Source organism: Muntiacus reevesi, chromosome 5 (genome assembly GCF_963930625.1).
Source record: "Muntiacus reevesi chromosome 5, mMunRee1.1, whole genome shotgun sequence".
Lineage (NCBI taxonomy): Eukaryota > Metazoa > Chordata > Mammalia > Artiodactyla > Cervidae > Muntiacus > Muntiacus reevesi.
The window spans coordinates 89,792,512-89,807,381 of NC_089253.1; positions in this window are offsets into that span (position 1 = coordinate 89,792,512).

The window sequence follows — 14,870 nt, forward strand, 5'->3', positions numbered from 1 at the left end:
TGATGATCCAAAGCTCATTAAATTGTGACAAACTAAGGAAAAGCAGATTACCTGCTATTTGTTTATAGCTTTGCGGTCAGTCATCATTATTTCATTATTCTGTGTGTTCTTTTTAACTGAAGTGAAATTCACATAACATAAAATTCACCATTTTAAAGTGTACAGTCCAGTACACTCACAGTGCTGTGTGGTGATCACCATTATCTGGTTCAAAACATTTTCATCACCCCCGAGGGAGCCCCCATCCTTACTAAGCAGTCACTCACTCCTCCTTCCAGTCCTCCAGCAACCACTCATCCACTTTCTATCTCTGTGAATTTACCTATTCTGGACATTTGGTATAAATGGTATTATATAGTATGGGACCTTTTGTGTCTGGCCTCTTTCACTGAGCATACTATTTTTGAGGTTAATCCACATTGTAGCATGTATCAGTGCTTCATTTATTTTTAATGGCTGAAAGTACTCCCTTGCATGGATACCACACTGTGTTTATCCATTTATCTCTTGATGGATGTTTGTTTTTTTCCCACTTTTTGACATTTGGAATAGTGCTGCTGCTAGCTCAGTTGGTAAAGAATCTGCCTGCAGTGCAGGAGACCCGGGTTCGATTCCTGGGTCGGGAAAATCCCCTGGAGAAGGAAATGGCAACCCACTCCAGTATTCTTGTCTGGAGACTCCCATGGACAGAGGATCCTGGCAGGCTACAGTCTGTGAGGTTGCAAGAGTTTGACACGACTTAGCAACTAAATTACTACTGTAACTATGAACATTAATGCATAAGTGTTTGTTTAAATACCTACTTTCACTTCTTTTGAGTATGTATGTAGGAACAGAACTGCTGTTTTGGTTTTTTTTTAATTCGTAGCAATATTTCCCCTTCTCTTTCAGTAGTAGTAGGACAAGAAAAATTGGAAGTATTTTATATTTGAAAGGGGCCTAAATGAATCTGGAGTCCTTAAACTTTGGTTTCCCTTAAACTTTCTGTAAGACTAGCCTAAGTGAAATGTTTTGTCATTAATCGCAGAAATGTATTCATTTTGTAAGTAATGACTACTACTCAATTTAAAATTAATCTTCCTTTCAGAGTGACCAGGTTTGCAGTGCCTAGCAAGACACTGTCAGTCAGGGCCATGTGACCTTTGGTAGGTTACTTAATCTTTTTGAGTTTCATTTTCTCTTCAGTTGAGTGGGAGCTACCCACTACATAGGATTACTGTGCATTGCCCTCTCTTTGTTAATATAGAAAGATATTTTACATTGGAGCTAATCTATCATTTAACAGTTTTTTCAAGGGCCATATGATATATTTTGTTTCACAAATTCAGTGTCAGTTTAGAATAATTTGAAAAGTGAATACTTTGAAAAGTCTCTGTAGTTATTAAATGACTTATAAACTGTGTTTATATTCATATTTTGCTATATTTAATCTTCTGGTTTTTTAGACCTCTTGGGAGGTCTCAGACTGCAATGACTAATGCTAGGGTGGCTGTTTGACATCTTTGGGTCAAGCTAATATTTTAATGAAAAGAATACCTGCATTTGTCAAAGAACTGGGGTTGCTACAGAAGTAAATCTCAGTGATCAAGTGTGCAACCTGGCTGTTTAAGGAAATATAATTTGAAACAATTTCTATTTCAATGTTTTGCTTTTTTTTAAACCGGTGAGTGGTTAAGTTAGGTATTCTAGGTGGGTGGTAGAAGAAGAAATCAAGCAGTAGAATGAGTTGTCCCCAGGAACGAGTTGGAGTTGGGACAGATGGATTTTTAACTTTGGTTGTTAGGCCTTTTATTGAAGACAGTCAGCCAAAGAACGATCATCTTAGGCAAAATAAAAGACTGAGTAAATCCACCATTAGAAGAGTGTCTTATTGCAGGGAATGGTGGGTAGTTTGAAACTATTACAGCAAAAATAAACCTGGACCTTTTTGCCTGGAGCTTTTCAACGACATTCCTGTCCATTTTTTTCTTATTCTAGTCATTACCAAGACCAAAAAACACTCATTGCTTCTCAAAATGTTTTTCAGCATTAATATGTAAATTTAAACTGTCAGCATTCCCACAGACCCCCATGAACAAGCTGTAATTGCTTCCAGTCTGTGTGGCCTTGGAATTAAACTGGGGAAACTAGTATTTAGTATTTTCATTAAGTTGCAAAAAGCAGGTTAGAAATACGGCTCTACTAGGTATGGCCTTTGACACCCTCACTCTCTTTTTGAAAGCCCCTCTCCCTGTTCACACTAACAGCAAAGCGGAGAGACTGAGCTGCTGAAGGGACCTGAAATACAAGGGGTCAGTGGCGTTCCTGAGAGTTCGCAGTGGAAAGTCCATGTTGTTCCAGGCAGAGGGACCACCAGAGGGGTTTGAGGCTATCAGTTTGTAGTTTCCTAATGCTTGGTTGTTTTCCTCTGAGAACATCAGATTCCTTACAGCCTCAGACAATGGACTACAATTAAAAATAAACAAGTAAAAATATTTTCCATAAAGGAGGTCAAGGAGAGCCACCGGTTTTCTTTTGAATTAAAAAAGAGGAAGGTAATGCTAGTAAGAGTTCTTATTAAGATTATGCATCAGTCACAGGTCCTCTGCCCCTAATGCTGGTAACTGTGACCGTGAACTTCTGAAGCCTTCCCAGAAGAACCTCTGATTGTGTGTTTCTGTCATAATTTCATTATATGGTTTAAGAGTTTGTAATCTTAATTGTCTGTTTACTCTAAAATGTCTTAGTAGTTCAAGTACTGTTTTTTTGTTACTGGTAAATTGTCATATATATACTTGGGACTTGTCTTTCCTATAAGAAAGAGTTCAATGATTTTTTTTTTTTTTTTTTTTCCATTTTTGGCTTGTGTGGAAACTAGATTCTTTAGGCTTGGCCTTATTCCCACAGTATTCATAAACCAGGCCAGCTTGAAAACTGAGGCAGTGACCCTTGTTGATAATCAAAGAGATAAGTAATTTAGGTAAAAGCAGATATTTGGCCTGGATTAGACTATACATGATTGCCTTAATCCTATGGTTGACCATGTTTTTAGAAAATGTGGTGAGTTTTTTTTTATTATTTCATCTTTTAAAAGGATTTTTTTTTCTCGCTGCCCCACTCAGCATACAGGCTCTTAGTTCCCCAAACAGGGGTCAAACTCATGCCCCCTTCAGTAGATATGCAGAGTCGTAACCACTGGAGTGCCCAGGAATTCCCTTAATTTTTTTTTTTAAACTTTGTTAATACCTCAAATTTTACACCAAGGTGTTGGTGTTGGTAAATTCTAGGTGTTGGTAAATTATACCTTAGATTTGATTTATAAAGCTCTGAGCTTATAAATCAATTATACTTCAGTAAAAATAAATAAATTTTTTTTAAAGACAACAGAACTGTAAGAAGCAGTAAATCTGGCATCCTATGTCAATGCTTGGAAGAGAGCCACCACCAATCAGGAAAGTTCACTTTAGACTCATGGAAGCAAGAAATAAATTTCCATTGTGTTTGAACCACCAAAACAAAAGCCTCTGAGCTTTTTCTTGTTTATTTAAAATTTTTTTTTTCATAGTTACCCAGGAGATGAGCATTTGTAATTTTGGAGCAAACAGGCAGAATCTCAGCCCCTTAGCCTCAGCCTCGTGGCATTTCTTTTCATCCTGTCTTCCAAAAGTGTGCATTGTTTATTCCTCTGCAAGAAAATATGAGCAAGTAAAAGAGTACATGCAGACAGAACCTAAATCTGCTTTCCACTCTCAGGAAGGAAAACGTAGACTCTTGTCTCTAGCCTGTGCGCTTGGGGTGGAGATGAGGGATATGAGTGTGTACTCCTGTGTGTGCCTGCCTCCAGGGAGCCTGACTGCTCCCACAGTGCTGGCTCAGATGACCTCCCACGGTGCTGCGCTTGCCAAAGAGGGTGGTTGATTATGCCAGGTTAATTTTGTGACAAAGTACTGGACAAATTGTGGATACTAGGCCCTTTTGGTTTGAGAAACCCAAAATGTACTTTTTCCTGGTGAGGATTAGGTTTGAAAGTGAAGAGAATGTGTTTTAGAGAAATCTTAACAATAATTCCTATGTGGAAGCCAAGATATTCTTCTATCTGCTCCCTCTTCTAATTGTGATGTTGTCTATTCTTCATCAGACATTTATTGAGTGCTGATACATGACAGGTATTACCTAGCTATTTTTTGTTAAGTTTTCTAAAATGCATATTGGATAGAGTCTTTAAAAAAAAAAAAAGACTCTTAAGTGTTTATATGGTAACAGGTTTAGATGTCAGACTGTATCACCAAGAGATTTATTTTATAATGATAAAATCATGTTTTAAATAGACCTAAATCCCCACCTAATCTGTTACTCTATCTTACTTAGATGGGTCCTTAGAATCATTATTTCAGATGTGTATTCACATATTGTAAGGAGGATTACTCTTGGAAATAATTCTGATCTGTACAATTTGAACTAAATGATCTTTTTCATCTATATTTACCTCACTTTAAAATCTATCTTGTAGGGAGTTCAGTGGTTTTCTAGTGACTTTCACTGCTGTGGGCCTGGGTTCAGTCCCTGGTGAGGGAATTAAGATCCTGAAAGCCGTGCAGAGGGGCAAAGAACTAAAATTATAAAATCAAATCATTAATATAAAATGCATATTTCACTAAAATACAATTGACCCTTGAACAATGTGGGGGTTGGGAGTGCCCAACCTCTGCAACAGTTGAAAATCCATGCATAACTTGACAGTCAGGCCTTGGTAACCATGGTTCCACATCCATGCATTCAGCCAACCACAGACTGTGTAGTACTGTACTATGTATTTAGTAAAAGAAATCTGGGTATAAGTTGACTCACACAGTTCAAACCCATGTTGTTCAAAGGTCAAGTTGTTTTGGAGAATATTGAATGGAGAGAAAGTGAGAATACTCCTAAAGGGGAGGAAAAAATATCTTTCCTGTACTTTTTTTTTCTTGACTGGTACCCCTATAACAAAGGCAGATTAACAGGAGAAAAGCATACGGATTTATTTCCTGTAAGTGTTATGTGACATGGGAGCCATCATAAGGAAATGAAGACCCAGAGAAACCATTAAACCTGAGTATTTTCATGCTAGATTTGATGACGAGTGAAAAGTCTTGGGGAAATGTGATAGAACAAAGGTGAGCTAAGTGTAATAAACTGAGAGAAACAGCCAGATCTGTTTGTTCCAGTTCTCTGTGCCTCTTGTCTTCGAAGGTAAGGATGCTCCTTCCTTCCAGGTGTTGAGGAGGGTACATCTCATATGAGGGTCTTGTGATCTGCTTCACGGGAAGGTCAAAAGTACTATTCATGCCACTTCTCAAGTTCTTCAGCTTAAAATATTCAGTATACCAAGGTGCCATATCGTAGGATGGTGTGTTCTCTGAACCCTGTCACTGCATTTCTAGTCCTAATTGTGCCACTGTTTCACATTTAACTTTGGCCCCAGTTTGTTAGGTCACCTCTACATATTCACGTAGGTATTTTGTTAAGGATGGTTATTAAATGTTTACATTGCTTTGAAGCTACAGTATAAGGAACTGTATGAAATTAAATAATGTGACTTCCATTAAAATGATGTAAAATTTTTAAATATACATTTTAAGAATACTAAGTAAAATGGAGGTGTTGTGTTTGCTTTGGGGCTTCCTTGGTGGCTCAGATGGTAAAGAATTTGCTTCTAATGCAGGTGACCAGGTGACCAGGGTTTGATCTCTGGGTCGGGGAGATCCCCTGGAGAAGGGAATGGCTACCCACTACAGTATTCTCGCATGGAGAATCCCATAGACAGAGGAGCCTGGTGGGCTACAGTTCATGTGTGTTTGGTTTGACTAAGGGAAGCTTGTATTCATATCTAGATATTTGAAGTAGTAGAAAGTTAAAATCATAAATTAACTAGGAGTATCTAATGTGGGAAAAGCCTACAATTCTGTTTCTCCTGTCTTGCTTTTCCTGGATGTGAGGTAAATCACCTTTTCTGTTAAATTTCCTTTAATGATATAATTTGTGCTAAAGAGATCTTGTAATAACCCAAGACATCCTAGTGAAAGGATGTTACTGGATTTGTGGGAATTTGTGTGTTAATATGATAGCCTGTCTCAGTAGGGTGTCATTAGCAGCAGAAATGAAAGGCAAATTACAACCAACCCCTTTATCTTTTCCAGGCACTGCAGCCCCTTCAGCATGCTGTTTCTATAAATCTTCTTTGAAAAGAAATTAAATAGAAATTGCCTGCTCAAAGTTGTTGTAAAAAGTCACGCATGTCACCCGTATGCTAGCTTGAGAATTCCTGCCTCCTCTTCTCTATGAGCATGTCTTCTGCTCTTTTCTAAGAAAGCTTTTTCACTTATTATTAAAAAAATAAGCGTCCTTTTCTGTTCTGTCTGTAGTTAGCCACCAATTAGTAAAGATGAGCAGAAACACTCCCATGCTGAGCACTGTGCTAGGGGCATAGAAGAGGCTGACACCACTTCATGATGCGAGCTCTGTGAGCGCCTTTTTATCTCCCAGGAGGGATCCTCAATAGGTTTGGGCTGCCCCCTGGAGCCTGTAGCTATTTCTGTCTAACTCCTCATTAAAGTCAATCCAAGATACTGCTAAAGCCTTTGGATTCTTTAAGTGAATTGCCTCCACTTGAATTCAGCTAAAAATGCTTCACTTTCACTCCCCAGGGCTGCTTCCAAGCTGCATGGACTCTTCTCTCCTCAGCCTCACACCCCACCAAAAATATTGATGTCCACACAGCAAGACTAGCTTCTTATTAGAGATCCATACTGTTGCTGTGAATGCGTGCCTAACTGTAAGAAGGGAAAAAAAGAATGAATCCTAGTTAAAGCTGAGCACAAGAATGTGACATAAATCAGGACTTTGGGGGGGAAACAGATATGCTTTCCTCTCAAATAATAATTTTTTTTAACAAAGAAAAAGTGCAAAAAAAAAAAAAACACCCCACCCCAAAACAATAAATTAGATCTAAAAATTTATGAGAGTACATAGCACTGTGCCAGACTTTTCCATTGTAAACTGAGTTTTTACTATGCCTTTCTAAACTGATAATATTATATAGTTTTATATTCTATCCTACTTGCCTTTTCATACTGTCCATGGAGTTCTCCAGGCAAGAATACTGGAGGGGTTGCCATTTCCTTTTCCAGTGACCACGTTTTATCAGAACCCTTCACTATGACCCATCCATCTGGAGTGGCCCTGCAAGGCATGGCTTATAGTTTCATTGAGTTATGCAAGCCCCTTCACAAGGTTGTGATCCATGACCAAACCTGTCATTTCTAAAGGAAATCAACCCTGAATATTCATTGGAAGGACCAATGCTGGGAAAGATTGAGGGCAGGAGGAGAAAGGGGTGATAGAAGATGAGATGATTGAATGGCATCACCAACTCAATGGACATGAATTTTAGCAAACTCCGGGAGATGGTAGAGGACAGAGGAGGCTGGCGTGCTGCATCCGAGTTAGACACGAGTTAGCGACCAAACAACAATATATTCTATCCAGTAAAGGCTTTGGCAAGATGAAACCAATTATTTGGGGACTAAGGCAGGGTGGATTAGGAGGGGGAAAGCAATAGATTCTACAATTTATTTTCCATTTTTGATGGAATGCTGCTTTGATATACTGGAGTATTACTCGACAAGTATTTATTCAGACCTTTTTCCCTTGAGGTGGCATACACTGCCTTATCCTGCAGTTTTGAGCCTAGTCATTAGACTGAATTTGACAAATGGGATGTTCATGGAGATGTCTTCAGCATGCTTACACAGTTTGGATTGGGGCCCTTGCTCTTCTACTGTTCATCGTGAGTGGAAAGTGCCCTGTGTGGCCTCTGGTTCAAGGAGAATAAGCAGATATAGAGCAGACTTAATCCCAGTCTGTAGCTAAACCCTGTTGATTTCAGCCTCATCCAGCAGAGTCACAGTGAACCCGCATCCTGAAGCACACCCATACCAGGCAATTTGCTGACCCCCGAACAAAAGCCACAAATGCTTGCTAAGCTGCGGAGTTTCGAGGTGGGTTTTTATGCAGCACTCACTCACTAATATGTCATTCTTATTCCACTTTAGTCCATTCTCCTTGCAGAAACCATAGTTATCTATCTAAATACAAATCAAACCATGTCACATCATTGTTTAAACCTTTGGGGAATGAATTCTAAATGTTTAGCATGACCTATAAATTCCTGCATAAGAAGGGCCTGACCTCATTCTCCATCACTCTGCACTCTAGTCACCAGCCTTCTCTCTCAGTAATTTAATCTCACCACCCTCTCTTTCTTTCTGATGACCTTCTTATGGGCTGGTCCCACTGTGTGCTATCCTTTTACTCTTTGCTTAGTTAACTCCTTATACCTCAAGTGTAAGCTTAAATGTTATTTTCCAAAGGAAGCTCTCCCTGACCCTAATACAAGGTGGTTGTTGTGGTTTAGTGGCTAAGTCATGTCCGACTCTTTGCAACCCCATGGACTGTAGCCCACCAGGCTCCTCTGTCCATGGGATTTCCCAGCAAAAATACTGGAGTGGGTTGCCATTTCCTTCTCCAGGGGATCTTCCTGACGCAGAAATTGAACCCACATCTGAATTGGCTGGTGGATTCTTTACCCCCGAGCCACCGGTTCCCAATTATATGGCCTCAGAGCCCTTTGAATTTCAGCTTTTAGCACTTAACTATATTTGCAATGAATTATTGAAGTGTGTAATTCATTGTTGTATGTCTCGCCCATCATGAAGTCAAGGACAACATGTGTCTGATTTACTGCTTTATCCCCTGCTTAGAACAGTGACCTGTAATTGGCTAAAGAGACTAGACTTGAACAAAAGTCGGGGATACATAATTGCTCACAGGTGAAATGTTGATGAAGTTCTGAAACAGTTCAAATGAAACGTCCTGTGGGAACCTAGTGGAAGGTAATGTGAATATTGGAACAAGGTCAGAAAAAGACACCTGCAAGGAAAACACAGTCTCTCCTTAGTCACAGAGCCAGGTTAGCTACAGTAATAATGAGCATTAGATCTCTAAATGTTACTGAATTAGAAATAAAAACTCTTGATTTTAAGAGGAAATGTCACTAGCTGCCAGGGAATCGACAATTTGGAAAGGCTGCACTGCAGAACTACCAATGAGTTTCAAACAAATGGAGATCACCCAAGAATTTAAAAATAAGATCAAACTGTGCCTTTTAGGGCTCACTCTTAACTTTTTAAAATAGTTTCACAGCTTATATAATAGGAAGAAACTGTTCTAGGTATCCTGATATATCCAAAGAAAAAGTAAAACCTACCAGAAGTGACACAATATTTGGGGGGAAAAAAATTTATTTTTTTATTTTTGAGTTGCGCTTGGTGGCATGCAGGATCTTAATTCCCTGACAAGGGATCGAACCCATGCCCCCTGCAGTGGAAGCACAGTGTCTTAACCATTGGACCACCAGGAAGGTCCCAACAATGTTTGAAATTTAAAGTGAAAATCTCATGAAGGTTTCAGTACAGAGAAAAGATGGATGGAGCTTCAGCTTTAGAGAGTCAGTGTCCTTAGTGTGTATGAGCAAGAAAGATGTATTTCGAGGGGAGACTTGGGACTCACAGCTTCAGGATTCACTAGAAGCTGTGAAGACCTAGCTGAGCCTCCTCATGTCACTTGCTGGCCTGCGATGCCATCAGAGAGGACAGGCTGTGGCAGCCACTTCATATTCCAGTTTGTCAACAATGTATACAAATATAACCTAAGTTGTCTTTTCCTTTTTGTAAGGGGAAAAAGTGGTAGAGGATTTTTAAAGATTTCTTTAGCTATTAAGTATCTTGGTCTATCTCCCTTGGCTCTATAGCCTGTGCTAATTAAAATTATTTCAGCAGAAGCTCCTAGAAGGCAGCTTCCTCCTTTTCCCTTTTGCCGCCTGTGTTGGCTCTCATGTTCTTTGCTTAAATAATTAATAATCATTAGTGTCTGTTATGCAGCGTGTGGGAGATGAGTGGATAATCTTGGATCCCAGGACATTTGCACTCTGCCTGTCCCCTTTGCATAAGCTTTCATGTGAGGCTCTTCATTAGCTGGCACCACCGGGGTGTAGATTTGCTGCCCTCAGCCTTTTAGTGTTTATTAACTAAAAAAAAAAAAAAAAAACCCCATCCAATTCACCAGCTGGAGGCAAATACTGCTGATGGGAAGTAATTTCCCAGAAGAACAGTTATGAAGAAAGTGAGGGGAGCAGTGTGTGGAGAAAAGAAAACCACAAAGTTCATTTAGATTGAGCAACCTCTGCTGGACCCAAATGCAAAATCTAAGTGTCTGTCACATCACTGCAAATTCTGACCTCAGTCTGACAAATAGTAAATAGCTAAACATATGAGTATGTAACAGGAGGGTTTATACTCTCAGGTAGGTTTGAAAATTTCTACTCTCAGAACAGTGAAGGGCAGGAGCAGAGCTACAAATATTTGATATTAACAGGCCCCACTACTTGTTAGCAACAATAAGCTGGTGGTCCAAAGGGTGAGGAAAGATTGCTTGTCAGGGACTATCTTTTAAGTCACACCTAAATACACTGATAACGTTGCAACATCTAAAAACAAAACAAAACATTGCAACATCTACGGATACGAAATTCACTGATTTGTGCTGGGGGGAAAGATAGCTGTTTTGTCATTCATTCCCAAAGAGTAGAGACTCTTTGATTTTAGGGATGTAATTTTTTATACTTACTTGGACAGTAACCAGCAAGGGGAATAAAAGGTGATAAATGAACTGGGAGAAGAGTCAATATTCTTGGATCCCAGGATCAAAGGCTAATAGGCTGAATATTTGGATCCAAACTGAGGACTTACGTTGGTTTATCTTTACTAGATGATTAGAACCTTTGAGGTTACACAGACAAAATACTTTTACAAGACATGTTGGTCTGTCAAAACATTCAGCCAAAGAAATGAATGTAAAGAAATACATTTCTTTACATTGTTCCCAAGCACAGTACAAGCAAGGTCCAGTGATGTGGGAAACCTGTACTGTAGGTATCAGATGCTGCAGGAACCAACACTCTGGGGATAGGTTGGCAGTGAGCCAGATGTTCCCAGCTGCACATACCCCACTCATGACACAAAATATGTATATCCCCTGATCTACAAAATGCTTTCATCATGGCCTTTAATAATTCCTTATTATCTCCAAAGTAAAATTAGATGACACGTTACTTGCCAAGGCGAAAAGGAGAGTGATGCGCAGCTGTGGCATGCTTTGTCTGAGCTGTGCGCTTAGCCTTGGTCACTCTCTGTCCGCAGAGAAGTTAGAGTTGTGTTACATGTAAACAGGATGACAAACTTTCTGTATTACTGAAAATTATTAGTGTTTAAAATTTGGTTTTCAAAACACAAAGAGTTGGTTCTTATTTTTCCTTTACTAAAAAATCTCTTCTTTATTCAATACAAAGTCTCTTTCTCTCAAATTCTTAACTTGTACCTGCTCAACCTGTAGGCAGGAGGCCCCCTTATGGGGTATAATTTGAGGACCACTGTTGCCATAACTACTTCAAAACTGTTTTCTTTCCCTGTATCCTGTTGATGCTCCACTGTTGTTTCATACTTGGCCTGAAAATTTTACTGTTAGAGTTATCCCTTTGGTATAGAAGGGGCAACACAAAGCTTTTGGGCTTCCCTGGTGGCTCAGATGGTAAAGAATCCACCTGCAATGAAGGAGACCTGGGATCGATCCAAGGGTTGGGGGAACATCCCCCAGAGGAGGAAATGGCAACCTGCTCCAGGATTCTTCCCTGGATAATTCCATGGACAGAGGAGCCTGGCAGGTTACGGTCCATGAAGTCACAAAGAGTCAGACATGCCTGAGCGACTGACACTTTGACTTTCATAGAGGACAGACTTTTTCTTCCAGAAAGCAACTGTTTAAAGATACACATAGGACTCCCCTGGTGGTCCAGTGGTTAAGAATCCATCTGCCAATGCAGGGGACACGGATTTGATCCCTGATCCAGAAATACTCCACATGCTGTAGGGCAGCTAAGCCCACGCACCACAACTCCTGAGCTCAAGCTCTGGAACCCATGTTCTGCAACAGGAGAAATCACATAAATGAGCCTACGCACCACAACTAGAGAATAGCTCTTGCCCACTGCAGCTAGAGAACGCCCACAAACAGCAACGAAGACCAAGTGCAGCCAAAAACAAATAAATAGATAAATTAATATACCATAAGAAAGATACATATATGTCGAGAATGCAGAGAGACCTTCCTGAAAGTTGAAAAAATAAAATATAGACTCATAAATGTACTGAATGAAGAGTGAGAAGAGGGTTGGGAGCACTGGAGTCTCAGATGGAGACTGGGAAATAGGAGTGGCTGTCAGTGAAGGGAAAGTCCTGGGTGCAGTCTTTACATGCTTATTTACTCATGCAATAGTATTTGTTGAGCATCTACACATGCTGTGCTAGGTAAGAGTGATTCACAGTGACTTCCTTATCCTCCTGGAATCTATGGCCCTGTTGGGACTGGGGCTGGCCTAGTATCGGTCAAGAAAAGTTTCCTTTAGTTTGGGATTAGCAGATACAAACTACTATATATGAAATAGATAAACAACAAGGTCCTACTCTATAGCACGGGGAACTATATTCAGTATCCTGCAATAAACCATAATGGAAAAGAACATGAAAAATATGTGTTGTTGTTCAGTTGCTAAGTTGTACCCGACTGTCTACAACCCCATGGACAGCAGTATGCCAGGCTTCTCCTTCACTATCTTCCAGAGTTTCTTCAAATTCACGTCCATTGAGTCAGTGATGCTATCTAACCGTTTCATCCTCTGCTGCCCTCTACTCCTTTTGCCTTCACTCTTTCGCAGCATCATTGTCTTTTCCAGTGAGTCAGCTCTTTGCATCAGGTGGCCAAAGTATATCCATATACATATTTTCCCTTTTTTTTTTTTCAGCAGTAAAAAAAAGCAAAAAGTGTGTGTGTGTGTGTCCACACACACACATATATATATAAGTGTATCACTGTGCTGTACACTAGAAACTAACATAAAGCATTGTAAATCAGCTATACTTCAATAGAAAAAGTGTCCTTGAAAATGACCAAAGAAAACCAAATGTTTTGTCAGGTGAAGGGGAGAGAAGTGGGGAAAAGCCATTGATGCAAAGGGAGCTGTACACTCAGATGTGCCAAAGCAGAAGGAAGTACTCTGTGATCAAGCAATAGGGAGAAGGCTTGTGTGTGGCAGAAGCCCAGCTGGCAAAGGTGGAACAAGGTCAGGTTGGAGCCAGGTCATGCACGGCCTGGTAGCCATGCTAAAGATTCTGAACTTCATCAGGGAAACAAAGAGAACTCATTGAATGGTGGAGATGTCACAAGATCAGTGCATTTTAAGAAGATCCCTCTAGTTGCTGTGTGGGCAATGGATAGAGGATGGTAGGGGAAGTCTGAACTAGCACTTGGAAGTTAGTGCTGGAGTTAGGTGAGAGCTGATGATGGGTTATGCTGGAGCAGAGAAATGGAGATGGTGGGAATTGGGGAGAGTCAAGATATGATCTGGGGGTGGAAACAACATGGACTGAATGTGAGGGAAAAGGGAGACTGTGGTGTGGAGGATACACTTAAGTTTCCAGTATAAGCAGCTCCAGTGGAGTGGGGCCAGCTATTGATGGAGGAAAGACCTATTTGGGGACCTCTTAAGTGTGGGATGGTGTGTGCAGAATTGGTACAAGGTCTACTGAAACCATGGAACATACCATGATGGTTTCTCTCCTTTTCACTTTCCTTCCCTCCAAATATTGGTCCCTTTGTCTGTCCAGTTACACTGCCTCATTCTTTCAGAATTTTCCACGAGATGAGCAGATGATGGTGGTAAACATTTTTGAGGTCACATCCTTACAGCTTTTGATTCAATAGGAGAGAAAGAGCTTCCCTTCATTTCTAATATAAAAGTTTTAGGGACTTCTCTGGTGGTCCAGTGGTTAAGAGTCTGCACTTCCGATGCAGGGGGCATGGGTTCCATCCTTGGTCAGGAAACTAAGATCCCACATGCTATGTGGGCAAAACAAACAAACAACAACAACCCAAAGTTTCAGAGAAGGACTCCAATTGCTCAGCTCAGGTCATATCCTCTTCTTAGTCAATGGTCCAGAGAACACAGCACGTGACTGGTCCAGCTTGAGTTCATGTCTCCCTGTTTGTTTTTTTTGTAGAGGGGAAAGGTTAGGATGCTATAAATGGTCATCTCGTCAGCACCTCTGGTGGGTAGAGGGTGGCGAGGAGCAGTTCCCCAAGGGGCAGAGACAGGGCGGGCTGTCAGAGCTAGCAGATGTTTCCTGCCTCCGAAGCCTTCAGTGTTTCATTCTAAGACTACAGATGGGGAGAGGCTGAGTTAATCCTGAAGTAATCCTGCTATCTGGAGATGCAGAGTTTTTCAACTCTGAGCTGATGGGATGAATGCCTGACTATGTTGATGAACTTACTGTAATTTTGAACAATAAACAATATATTTATGAAAATTTTGAAAAAACTTCCATTATTTCACAGTGACACATTTTTAAAATACGTTCCTTTCCCACATTTATCCTTAAGCATGTACCTTTTTCTGAAATAGAATTTATACATTGTCTTGAATAACCAAGCAAGTTGTTTACTTTTAATTTGTTTTGTTTAAACATCAATATTTACATGAAAATAATTTGAATGTGTAAATTTGTTATATTGGTATGCTCTGTGAAACTTGAAGGATCAGCTAGTAACTGTATAAAGAAATATTGGTTAAAAAAAAAGAAATATTGGTTGAGCTCTTGTTATGGGCATGGTAGTCTGGATGCCGAGGGAGATACAGACACTATTGACCTATTTCTGGCCTTTAAAAGTTCATAATCTCATTATTT